Raw genomic sequence first — 12,180 nt, 5'->3', positions numbered from 1 at the left:
CACGAGTCTGGATGGTAGCGTTGGACTTGAAGGACGCTTATTTCCACATCCCCATCCCCATCCTGCCTGCCCACAACTGTTACCTGCGATTTGTGGTAGGTCATGAGCACTATCAGTTTACCATGCTCCCCTTCAGCCTTACCAGCGCCCCTCGGGTGTTCACAAAAGTGATGGCGATGGTTGCAGCTCATCTGCACAGGTTAGGGGTATCAGTCTTCCCCTACCTCAACGACTGGCTGTTGAAGGCGGACTTGCCCCAGAAAGTAGTCTCCCACCTTCAGACTATGGCAAACCTCCTGCACATGCTGGGGTTTACTATAAACGTGCCAAAGTCAATACCTGACTCTCTCTCAGATGCTCCCTTTCATCAGAGCTGTTCTGGACACAGTGCAGTTTTGGGCCTATCCTCCCGAAAAGCCAGTCCAAGATATTCAGGCTATGATTCCGACCTTTCAGCCTCTGTCTTGGGTTTCAGTGAGACTGACTCTGAGGCTCCTGGGCCTCTTGGCCTCCTGCATCCTGCTAGTGACACGTGCCAGATGGCATATACAGGCTCTGCAGTGGGACTCGAAGTTCCAGTGGGCGCAGCGTCAGGGGAATCTCTCCGACATGGTCCAGATCTCAGAGGGGACTGCGAAAGACCTGCAGTGGTGGCTTTCAAATCCACATTGGGTCCACGGCAGATCCCTCTCCCTTCCCCAACAAGATCTATAGTGACAGATGCGTCACTTTTATGTTGGGGCGGCCACATGGGAGAGGTGGAGATCAGAGGCCTCTGGTCTCCAGCAGAGTCTGGGCTCCATATCAATCTTCTGGAGCTCCGGGCGATCAGGCTTGCGTTGAAAGCAATTCTTACCTCTCTCAAAGGGCAAGTAATGCAGGTGTTCACTGACAATACTACAGCCATGTGGTACTGCAACAAACAAGGCGGAGTAGGATCCTGGACACTTTGTCAAAAGGTCCTACGTCTCTGGACATAGCTGGATCATCAGGGCATTACCCTGGTGATTCAACATCTGGCGGGTTCTCTCAACACCAGAGCGTACTAACTCAGCCATCGATGCACAGCCGATCACGAATGGCATCTGCATCCGGAGGTGGCAAAAGGTCTCTTTCAACAGTGGGGGGTGCCTTGGTTAGATCTGTTCGCCTCTGCAGAGAACGCACAATGTCAGCTGTTTTGTGTGTTGGAGTTTCCAAGGTGCCACTCACTCAGAGACTCTTTTAGTCTCAAGTGGAACTCCGGCCTCCTTTCCGCCTATACCACTTCTGCCCAGACATCTCAAAAAGATCAGGTATGACCAAGCCCAAGTCATCTTGTTGGCTCTGGACTGAGCACGGAGAGTCTGGTATCCAGAGCTAGTGAGCATGGCCATCGATCCTCCACTCAGACTAACTCTTCGGGTGGATCTTCTGTTGCAGCAACAGGGGACGGTTCTTCACCCGAAGCTGTCCAATCTCTGCCATCATGTGTGGCGATTGATCGGCGACAGTTGACAACTTTTGATCTTCAACCCGAAGTCTGTGATGTTATCTTGGCAGCCAGGCATGCCTCCGCCAAAACTGTATACACCTGTTGTTGGGATAAATTTGAGGCATGGTGCACCAACGAATCTGTTGATCCCCTCTCTGCCCCTCTATCCAAGGTTCTTTTGTTCATTCTTTCTTTAGCCAAGTAGGGCTCTGCTTTGGGCACCCTTAAAGGGTATTTATCTGCCATTCCAGCCTTTCACAGGTTACCTGATCAGCCCTTACTCTTTAAATCTCCTTTTGTGAGTAGATTCCTAAAAGGTTTCACCCATTTATTTCCTCCCACTCCATTTATCATGCCTCAGTAGGACCTAAATCTTGTCCTTACTTATTTAAGGTGTACTTCCTTTGAGCCCATGCACAATTGTTCCTTACGGCTCCTCACCTTCAAAACTGTCTTTCTTGTTGCCATCACCTCTGCTTGCAGGGTGAGTGAGCTTCAGGCCCTTTCGTCCAAACCTCCATGCCTGTCTGTGCACCCTGACAAAGTGGTGTTGCACACTAAGGCTTTCTTCCTTCCAAAGGTGGTTACTCCTTTTCATGTAGGCAAGTCCATCACCCTGGCTACTTTATACGTACCCCCACATCCTTCCCATGAGGAGGAGAGACTCCACCGCCTGGACCCAAAATGAGCATTGGTGTTCTATCTTAATCGTACTAAAGCTTTCCGGGTGGACGATCAACTCTTTTTCGGGTATGTGAGTGTGAAAATAGGAAAGGCGGTGCAAAAACATACCATCTCTTGATGGGTACCTCTTTGCATCAAGATGTGCTACGCTTTGGCCAAGAAGCAACCCCCTTAGGGCTTGCGTGCTCATTCCACCAGAGCAACTGCTGCTTCATTGTGTTGGCACGTGGAGTTCCTGTCCTGGATATCTGCCAGGCAGCTACATTGGCATCCCTGCACACGCTTGCTAAACACTACTGCCTGGACAGTCAGGTCCATCGGCATGGCTACTTTGGTCGTTCGGTCCTACAGGACTTCCTAGTATGATTTTGGTTCGCAGCCCACCAACGAGGATGGCATTGCTTGGGTATCTATTCTAAGGTAAGGAATCTGCAACTAGAAGTCTCTATCAGATGTACAGGTTACTTACCTTCGGTAACGAAATATCTGGTAGAGGCATATTCTAGTTGCAGATTCCTTACTGACCCACCCATCCTCCCTGCTTGTGAACTGATTTCTAGGGACAGGGATTCCTCCTTCAGGTTCTTAGCTCTGGCGCACCAATCTCTGTTTTCTTAGCGGCTCTGCGCTTTGGTGGGGGAAGTTGTTAAAAGAAACTGACGTCCCTGCGCTGAGGAAGCATCTATGTACTACTCTCGACGTCATCACGGCAACTACGACGCCAACGATGCCCGCGGAGTCGACCGATGCCACCTACCCATGCGCAAGGGTATTGCTCGAACAACAATCTCCAGATAGAGTTTGACGCCTGGGGGAAATTCTAGGGTAAGGAACCTGCAACTAGAATATGTCTCTGCCAGATTTTCGTTACCAAAGGTAAGTAAGTTGTACATTTAGCCTTTTCCTGTTTGAAGGATTGAGATGATCCAGTATTGGATCGAGAGCATTGCAGAGTGTTTGCCCTTGTGCTTGTGATCTTCCAGAGAGCTTTAGCTGTTTGAACTGTTGTAGGATGATCATGTTAGTGCTTACTGATTTATAATCTTTTGCATGCATATTCTGGGCTTTGGAGCTCAGTTTTAGGGGGCCTTATGCCTTGGGCACAGTATTTTGAATTTGATTCTGTCCTCAGACAGACGTCAAAGGAGGGATTTTAACACTGGTTTTATGTGTTCTCCTCTTCTAAACTTAACACTGAACATGGCAACTTGATTTTCAACTAGCTGAAGTCTTTTGCAGTGTTCTAACGAGCCCTTTCTAAGACTGGTGAGTTCTATGCAGTGACTAGTTTCCAAGAGTGGTAATATAAAAACGAATTTCTTGTTGATTTCCAAGAATTTGTTTCAAAAGGCCTGTTTAGGTTCTACACAGCTTACTCTGGGTCTTTCATTGGACTTTGTTTTGGATATGTATTTCCACTGTGAATCCTGAAACCATTCCATTGTATTAGATCTATTGTGCTGTAAACAAATTCGAAATTTCTTCCTCCTTGGGATATACATGTTTCTATAAAGCATTCTAGTGGCACTTACAAGTTAATAATACAAATAAAAACCCTTATCTAGCTAAGAAATCCTTGATACCGGTTTGAGGTAACTACCTATCATTATTAGAGTAATAGTCAATCTGTTTTGTTAGTCTTATTTGAAACGAATTGTTAAACTACATTGGGAACGCTAATCTGTCATAAAACGAAGAAAATACATAAATCTAGAACACATGCTAATCCTTAATTTTACAAAGAGCATAGCAATCCAAAGCAAAACGTTCATCAACTTGAATACAAACATCAGAAATGTAAATCATGGGAAGACCTGTTTGGTCTAACTATCGGGCAGATCGAATATGCCCTTTAAAGCAGTACATGAGGAAGCAACCTGTAAAGATCCAGCCTCCATGTAGTGAGAGACCTGGTGGCTGACAGGGAAAATCAGCAACATTATTGGACCTGGCGAAGGTAGTGGAGACTAGAGGTCCTTCAGATGGCACAACTGAATAAGACATTGATCTCCTCGATGGGCTGTGTGTGCAGGAAGTATTGAGCCAGGTTGAAACCATATTCTTCACGGGAGTGCTCGAACACCATGTGGGAACCATGGGCTGTTGAGGGTACCTGCTCCTGATTCGTGGACCACACTGGCGGTCCCTCAGGGTGTCCACACACCTGAAGCAAATTCAGCCTTGGAGCTTGTGATTTGTGGCTCAGTTGTCAGCTATGTCAACCCAAAAGAAGTCCAGAGAGGACTTTTTTGAACCATACGTGAAGATGACAAAAGGAAACGTGTGAGCAGGCACACAGTGTGCGGCAGATGACATCGGCTTAACAAAAGGGGAACGGGTTCTCCCGAAATCTGTAACAGTCTTTCCCACAGACATTGACGAGAAAACAAGCACAATTACAGTGACAATGAGAAACGTGACCACGCGCTGAGTTTGGAAAAGGCAGTGGGGAGAACAGAAGGGAGAGTCCGCTCTTTAGAACAATCTGTGGCAATATCTGTGACATGAGGTTAAGGACCTGCACAACTTCAAGCAATTCGCACCAGCAGCCATACTGGAACTTGATGCACAGATTGAAACATTGGAGGATCAGAGGAGAGAGGCCCATATAAGCACGACTTTGAAGAGACCCAGCCCCCACCCCCTTCACTAGCACCACACCACCACCGGTGTTCATGCTGGACTGGATGGACAGATTGCTCAGAGATCTGCTACAGACCCCAAATGACAGTGTCTCAGTGATTTAGAAAATGTATAGAGTTCTGTTGAGGCTGCAAAGAACTGCATCTGATGTGGGGGCACAGTGATGGTAGTGTTGTAATCACAGGACTACATGGAACAGATCTGGAGAGAAGAAATACAGTGGAAAAGAGTGCAGGTAGGTGACAATATCCTGTTGCTGTAACTCGATCTGAGTGCTGGAACTCGGGCAAGCAAAAGAGAACTGATGGGCATCAAGCAGGCAACGGTGAAAAAAGGTCTTTCAGTATTAGTGGGTTTTCCAATTAAACTGATGATGGAGCACAGTGGGAAGGGACATGTGTTTGTTCAAGTGGCGTCAGCAAGGTTATTCTTAGAGAGGTTGCAAATGGACACGGGATGAAGTTGGGGTGGGTTTATAGACACTGGACTCAAAGGGATTTTTTTGACCTTCTTCCTTTCCTCAAGGAGCTACTTTGGGAGAATCTGCATTTTCTTAATTCTATGAGTCTCCCTTGACATTGTTATTAGGATTCAAACCATAACTGCGTCAGCTTTTGAGGTTCTGTGATATTATTGAATGGGTTTTAATGTTAAACTTACTGTTCATTTTGTGAAGATCTGAAATAAAAAGATTTAAACAAAAAAACGTATTTCCCCCGATATAGCATACACTGAGGTTCAGTCCTATCACACCTTCTATTTAGCATGACCCCTTGGCTGCGATAGTTACAGTCTGTGGTCAGTGGCGTAACGAAACTTGAGGTGGCCCCCTGCAAAGTACTGTGAACAGGGCCCCTCCGCCTTGGACCCAGTCAGGGGCCCGCCGCCCGTGCACAGTGTACTGTACTGAGGCCCATCTCCCAGTGGCAGTTTCTGTGCAAGGGCGTCAGGGCTCCGCCCCCTCCCCTTACATTTACCGTAAAAAAGAAAGCAATACTAAATCCGCTTTTTTTGTCTCTCTTGAACTGGGGCCTGTTGTACCTGCTGTGATGATGACACTAGTGTATCATGGCGCTTTCCCTAAACTTGCTCCCCTGGGCGGGCCCAAAAGTCTAGAGTATTTGCCGGGCTGACAGTCTCACAACCCTGAGGCTTGTGATGTCACTAGCTCGGCAAAGATGGCCAGTCTCCACCCCCTGATGACATGGGGGTAAAGTTAGCCCTGGGTGTTTCACATTCAAGCCCTGTAGCGCTAACCCTCCATGTCAATCACGGAGTGGAGAGCATTGTCACCCCACCCTTTCCCAACTCGTCACAGGGTGGGGTGTGACCCACCCTGTGGCTAGTTGGGAAAGGGTGTGGTAGACAGGCTCCAGATGGAAAGCCAAATTCGAGTCTGCGCAGACTACTTCCCGCGCGTGATTTGGAGCTGGTCACTGTTTAGATGCATCATGATAACATGCCATGGCAGCAGCTAACTAGGAAGTGAGTTGAGAGATCTCAGCTAGTGTGTTTCCCCTTGCGCATAGCAATACAGGTTCATGTGGTTACTGGTGTGACTCAACGCTGTGTGTGAAGGAGTCAGTGGGCAGACTTGTGAGGTAAAAGAATACAGTTTCCGGGCCCAGGCCTGTTTAGTTTATGATTTGTTGTAACTTTATTGTTGGGCTCGTTACATGGTCTAGTGGCATAATAACAAAGGCCCCCACAGCCCCAGCGGTTGGAGGGGTGGGGGGGCAGTAAGTTCCAGGGGGCCTCCCCAGCACAGCAACTGGCCTGAGGGAGTCCAGAAGGGGGCCCCCTTCATGTTGTTTGCAAGGGGGCCCTCTTATTCCACTGCTCTGTGGATCAGTGTGCCTACTGAAGAGCGCCAGGCCTCTGTTTCTGACTGAGGTGATGCAGCTCAGTGGGTCTAGGCACCTGCTGCAGGAACACACGTTCCCTGCTTGCAGTGGTTGTCAGTCTTAGATAGGGTCGGTGTGCCTACTGCGGATTGAATGGTCCCTTCAATGTGATCATAATGAACTGTCCTTGAAAGATGTGTGAAACCCACATGCTTACAGCTCACTCAGATATCCCTGAGGTGCATGTGTGCAGATTCCAAGCTGCAGTGTCTGTTTAATGGATCAAAGGCACTGCACCTGCTGCACAGATGTTATCCACTGGTTCCAGTTCAGATATCAATGTTAAGGCACCTGTTGCCGATCTCAGTGTGTTACGTGTCACAGAGCCATGTTCTGGCATGGACAATTCAAACGTCAGTGCTTCTGACCTCAGTAAGATTAATGTCATTCCTAGTCCCGTGTGGCAGGAGCACGTTATCTGTCCTGGAATTGTTACAAAGTCCCAGCTTTCAGAATGTTTTGCCTAACAAGCTAGGACTGGATAAAACTCCCATAAAGACACCTGCCAGTTGGCTTTTACATCGCAACAGGTATTGGTTGGTGGTGGGGGTGGACATGCGGGGTCGGCTTTCTTCTACGGAGTTCAAATCTGGGTAGTTCTAATTATGTCTATACCAGCCACTTCTCTACTCTTTATGAAGTAGTGCCTGGAATGTGGAGTCCCTATAGTAAGGCGCTAGCAGGACTTCTTCAGTGAAATGCTCTTCCCTGAAATGTGTCCCTTAAAAACTTGTTGGACACAATCCCCAAAGGAGCATAGGGCCACGTGCACAAGCTTCTATTTTCATTGTGTCAACACTTGTGAACATGTATATCTATCCATAGTAAACAACTGTCCCCTAAGTTAACCCACCGAGCTATCTTTTACTGTAAAAAACTAAATTAAGGTCACTCCCCCTGAGATGATGTAGCGTAACGGCTAGATTGGCCAACTTTAGAGCTGGGGAACCAGGTTCGAGTCTTGGCATTGGCTCAGCAACCTGTTATTCTTGACAAATCTCTTAATCTCCCTGTGCCTACCAAAAATGAATGTGTCCTTGTGTAATGTAACCGTTCTCGTGTCAAGCGCTCTACTGCCTTAGGGTCGAGGTCATAATATATAAAAGTGCAGAAAAATAATTTGAGAGTGAAGGCAGCAGATTACCAGCTTTCTTATTTTCTTGTTTTTATATACCCCGCCTTTATCTGCCCAGACTACATTCCTAAGAGACAGGAGGTAGGTCTCGAAATCCCAAAAGAACAAAAATATAATTAGCAGCACTGCTATTCTGGCAAAAGGAAAACATTTCACATTTTTTGCCAAATGCAACCAATGTAATCTTCAGAAGCGCTGCATTCCTGGCACATTTCCCCCTAACTTTGATGAACCACTGTTTCAAATACATTTTTTTACTACCCTCCGCTTCTTGTTAGGCTAGATTTCTCTACTTGACATTTAAGAATTGTCATTGCTCCAGCAAAGAAACACATCTTTATTCTAGTTACAGTTCAGCTCCTAAGTTCTCAATAGATATATCCGTTCTGTTTTGTGTAAATCTACACCTTGTTCGCTAACATACGGTATCAATGTTGTGACCTTCAAAAGGGTGGAAGTTTGATTTGCTCTCTCAGGATTCCAGTTTGCAGCCTACGGATCGCTGTATGGGTCAGCGGCGGACGTTTAACTTGGTGAGCTATCCAGCCTACTGGATAAGAATGCAAATAATCTCTACTGAAATGTATTACATACACTTTGCCCTGATACATGTTTAATACTTGCAATGCCATGAATATAGGAGCTGGTAGGGATCTGTTGCTATTTGTAAATGAACCCACCTCCACATAAGCCCGTGGCGTCACCCATTGTGGGCTGCTTGAAACCCGAGTCAGTGTCTTGCAAAACGGCACTTTGATGACCAAAGGCACTGCTAAATGTCCAGTTAACGATAGACCACTCCAGCCACACCTCCACCTATTATAGTGCATTTCCAGGCATCTTTATAGAGGACGTATAGTCTTCCAGCTCATGGTCAGTTCGGAATAGGCAAAGGGCTCACATGGCAACTCGACCAGGTTGGCCTATTGCCATTCTGTGCATGAGAACAGGGCAACCAGTCTGTGTTAAATACACACCTTTCTAAGCTGCAGCAGCTTTGCCTTGTATGAGGTGTTTCTGGTAGTCGAGTTTACAGACGAGGCACTGAGGGTAAAAAACATACCAGCCCACAGCTGGGCATTAGGCTACTGGCCATTGCTCCAGTGCCCAAATTCCTGACCTCTCAATCCAACCCTGCTGCTTGATGACAGTGAAGAGGCCCGCAAGATGCCATTTTCACTGGTATCAGGTCTGATACAGTGGAATTCAGAACCATAGAGCCAGTCACTCCGTCATGGGGTACAGTAATGATACCACAACCCCTGGTTGACATGATGGAGAAGTGTAGCACTCAGTCCTGTCGCTGCCTATCCAACTATTACGGCTGATACAGATGCAAAAGAAACATTTTATTAATTTCCTGATTTCCCTTCCTTTTTCACCCATATATCTAATAATACAAATTGTTGCATTGTGAAAACTGCAACATTCATGTTATGAGCAATGCTTTGGGGATTGTGTTTTCATAGTCTATAAATGACAACTAGTCCCTGGGCACTTATTGTCCACCTGTGGGGTGGGGTTTATTCGTTTGGCGTTTTTCATCTTGAAATGGAAATGTCACATCCATAGTTAGCAAAGCTGATTTCCTAAGAACGTTTCTGATGCTGCACTGCTCTTGGGTTTTTAAAAATAAATGGCTCATGCCACCACACAGCCACCAACAGAGTGAGGTCTTTCATGAACAGTGATGCCCTCATTTAGAGACTGTTGAGCCATTTGTGGTAATTCGCTATCATGGCCTGTCTGGTAATTGCATCATCACGTGTTCCATAATAATAATAATGGCAAAATAACTCGGGAGTTTAACATATTTGCTAGCGAGATCTGTGTTTTGTCTAGTCCTAGTTTGGAATAAATGTAGCATAAAGGGTTAATATCTCCTGCAAAGCTTATAATGTAACATGCAGATGACAGATTTCTATTTTAGGTAGATAAGTAAGTGGTTACTGATTTTAACACGGTGATCTTACAGTTCATAAATTGTATTCCTTCTAATATAGCACAGTGAGCTGTGAAGGACTTGCGACTCCTACACTTTTTATCCCTCACTGCCTGATGTAACACATCTTGTACATTGATGTACAAACTTGTATGAGATATTGTCAATGTATAATGTGTAAAAGTGATGTAAAGTGATGCTGCTTGCAGTCCCCCCCCACCGAAGCAGTAACTGCCCCTCCCCTGCATCCAGTCATCCCATGGCAATGTGACATCACCTTTCACCCCACCAGAAGGGCATGAAATCAGAGAAGTAGGCACTGCAAAATCCTCAAGCTCTTGTTTTGCTTTCTTTAGTCTAGGTTCAAGGCCGAACTGGCCGTACTGGGCATCAGGCATTCCCCGGGAGGCTGGAAGGGTGGGAGGCCACTTTTGTTACTGGGGGGGGGCGGTGTTGTAGCAGCACACCAGTTTTAAAAGCACTGCTGAGTTCCGTGTATTTCTAACAGTTTTCAGCCAACAATAATAGTGGCAAGATAACTCTGGTGATTAATGTACCTGCTGGAGGGAGGTAAGAGTTTTGTCTAGCAGCAGTTTTGACTGTAAGGTAGCGCAGAGGGTTAATACGCTTCCTGCAAAGAATGTGCACTATGCAGATCACTGAACAGTATTTTATGTGCTCTGCTCAGTGGGATACTGTTTTGTTACAGAGATCCTTTAGGTACTGTGCAGTGCATAAGTTACAATCATAATCTAGCACAGTGAGATATGAACTGCCATCAATGAGCTGCATGCAAACTGCATGGTGTAGGCTAGAAAGTTATTTTTTTTCCTCAGTCTTTGATAATCCTAATTTTTGCTAAAAGAATTTGTTTTGGATGGTAGTAAATTATTAGTAAAGTCAAACCTAACCACTTAGTTATGTTCTGAATCCTGAGTTTATGCTTCCCCAGACCAAGCACTCTTAAAAGAAATCCCTACCAGTATGGACGACATGTGAATGCTACACCTTGTAGTCCCCTTTGTCTAACGTAACATTGTTTTATACATTGATTTACAACCATATGATTCATGGTCTCTGTATGTGTGTATGATGTGAAGTGCTCCAGCACCCTACGCTGGTAAGAGAGGCGCTCTCAAACAAATGAAATACAGGTGAGGGAGGGGACTAAAGAGAGATGAGAGGCACTGTTAGAGGGTGATGGTGAGGGAATGGTTGAAGAGCCCATTTAAGATTGCTGTATCCTGGTGCACTGTAAGGTCATCATTTACTATTCTTTAAAAATGAATACAATGGAATATATAATGAAAAATGTGTTGTAGAATGCTCAATGCAAGCAATTCCTTTTTGTTCTTTTTTTTAAAAAATATATCCCAATTTTGTTAAATAGGATTTGTAGAAGAAATGAAAAATAGGCGACTAACCTCCCGAATAAATGTGCACATCTCCCCCGCCCGCCGCCAAGTCCAGCCCCACCACTCACAAACCTCATCAGCCGCCACTGCCCCCTCCCCTGCACCGCTGGGGCCTTTGTTACACCACTGTCTGTGGTATGCTGATGATAGCCAGATTTTGTTGTATATGTATGAGAGGTCTGGTGATGATAATCATTAATCGACATGCCTCTTGTCCATAAGAGCATGGATGTCCAATAACTATGTTAAAATTCAAGAAACTGAAATCCTGCGCTGAGGCTAATTTTCATGTGCAGTGCCTATATTGGTTTGGTCACAAGCAGCGACATGTTACTCTGATGCAGAGATTGGGGTTATTTTGACTCCAGTCTTTCTTCTGCACCTCATATTCCTGCCTTGACTAAGATGGCTGATTTTAACCTGTGTATTGCATCTAGAATCTGCACATTATCGGGCATTACACCCAGTAGTGCTCTAGCTCTGGCCATTGTATTTTCTAGAATGTTTTTCGCTTCACAGTTTATCTTGTTTATGCTGCTTGCAGTCCCCCCCCACCGAAGCAGTAACTGCCCCTCCCCTGCATCCAGTCATCCCATGGCAATGTGACATCACCTTTCACCCCACCAGAAGGGCATGAAATCAGAGAAGTAGGCACTGCAAAATCCTCAAGCTCTTGTTTTGCTTTCTTTAGTCTAGGTTCAAGGCCGAACTGGCCGTACTGGGCATCAGGCATTCCCCGGGAGGCTGGAAGGGTGGGAGGCCACTTTTGTTACTGGGGGGGGGCGGTGTTGTAGCAGCACACCAGTTTTAAAAGCACTGCTGAGTTCCGTGTATTTCTAACAGTTTTCAGCCAACAATAATAGTGGCAAGATAACTCTGGTGATTAATGTACCTGCTGGAGGGAGGTAAGAGTTTTGTCTAGCAGCAGTTTTGACTGTAAGGTAGCGCAGAGGGTTAATACGCTTCCTGCAAAGAATGTGCAC

General features: G+C 46.0%; 1 protein-coding gene across 4 annotated transcripts in view; it reads left to right on the top strand.

The window, feature by feature from the left end:
- The window catches only part of SNPH (syntaphilin), a 112,471-nt gene that overhangs the window by 40,913 nt on the left and 59,378 nt on the right, over positions 1-12,180 (top strand). The window lies entirely within an intron of this gene.

Source organism: Pleurodeles waltl, chromosome 7, assembly GCF_031143425.1.
Source record: "Pleurodeles waltl isolate 20211129_DDA chromosome 7, aPleWal1.hap1.20221129, whole genome shotgun sequence".
Taxonomy (NCBI): domain Eukaryota; kingdom Metazoa; phylum Chordata; class Amphibia; order Caudata; family Salamandridae; genus Pleurodeles; species Pleurodeles waltl.
This window is presented reverse-complemented; position numbering and strand designations above follow the sequence as displayed.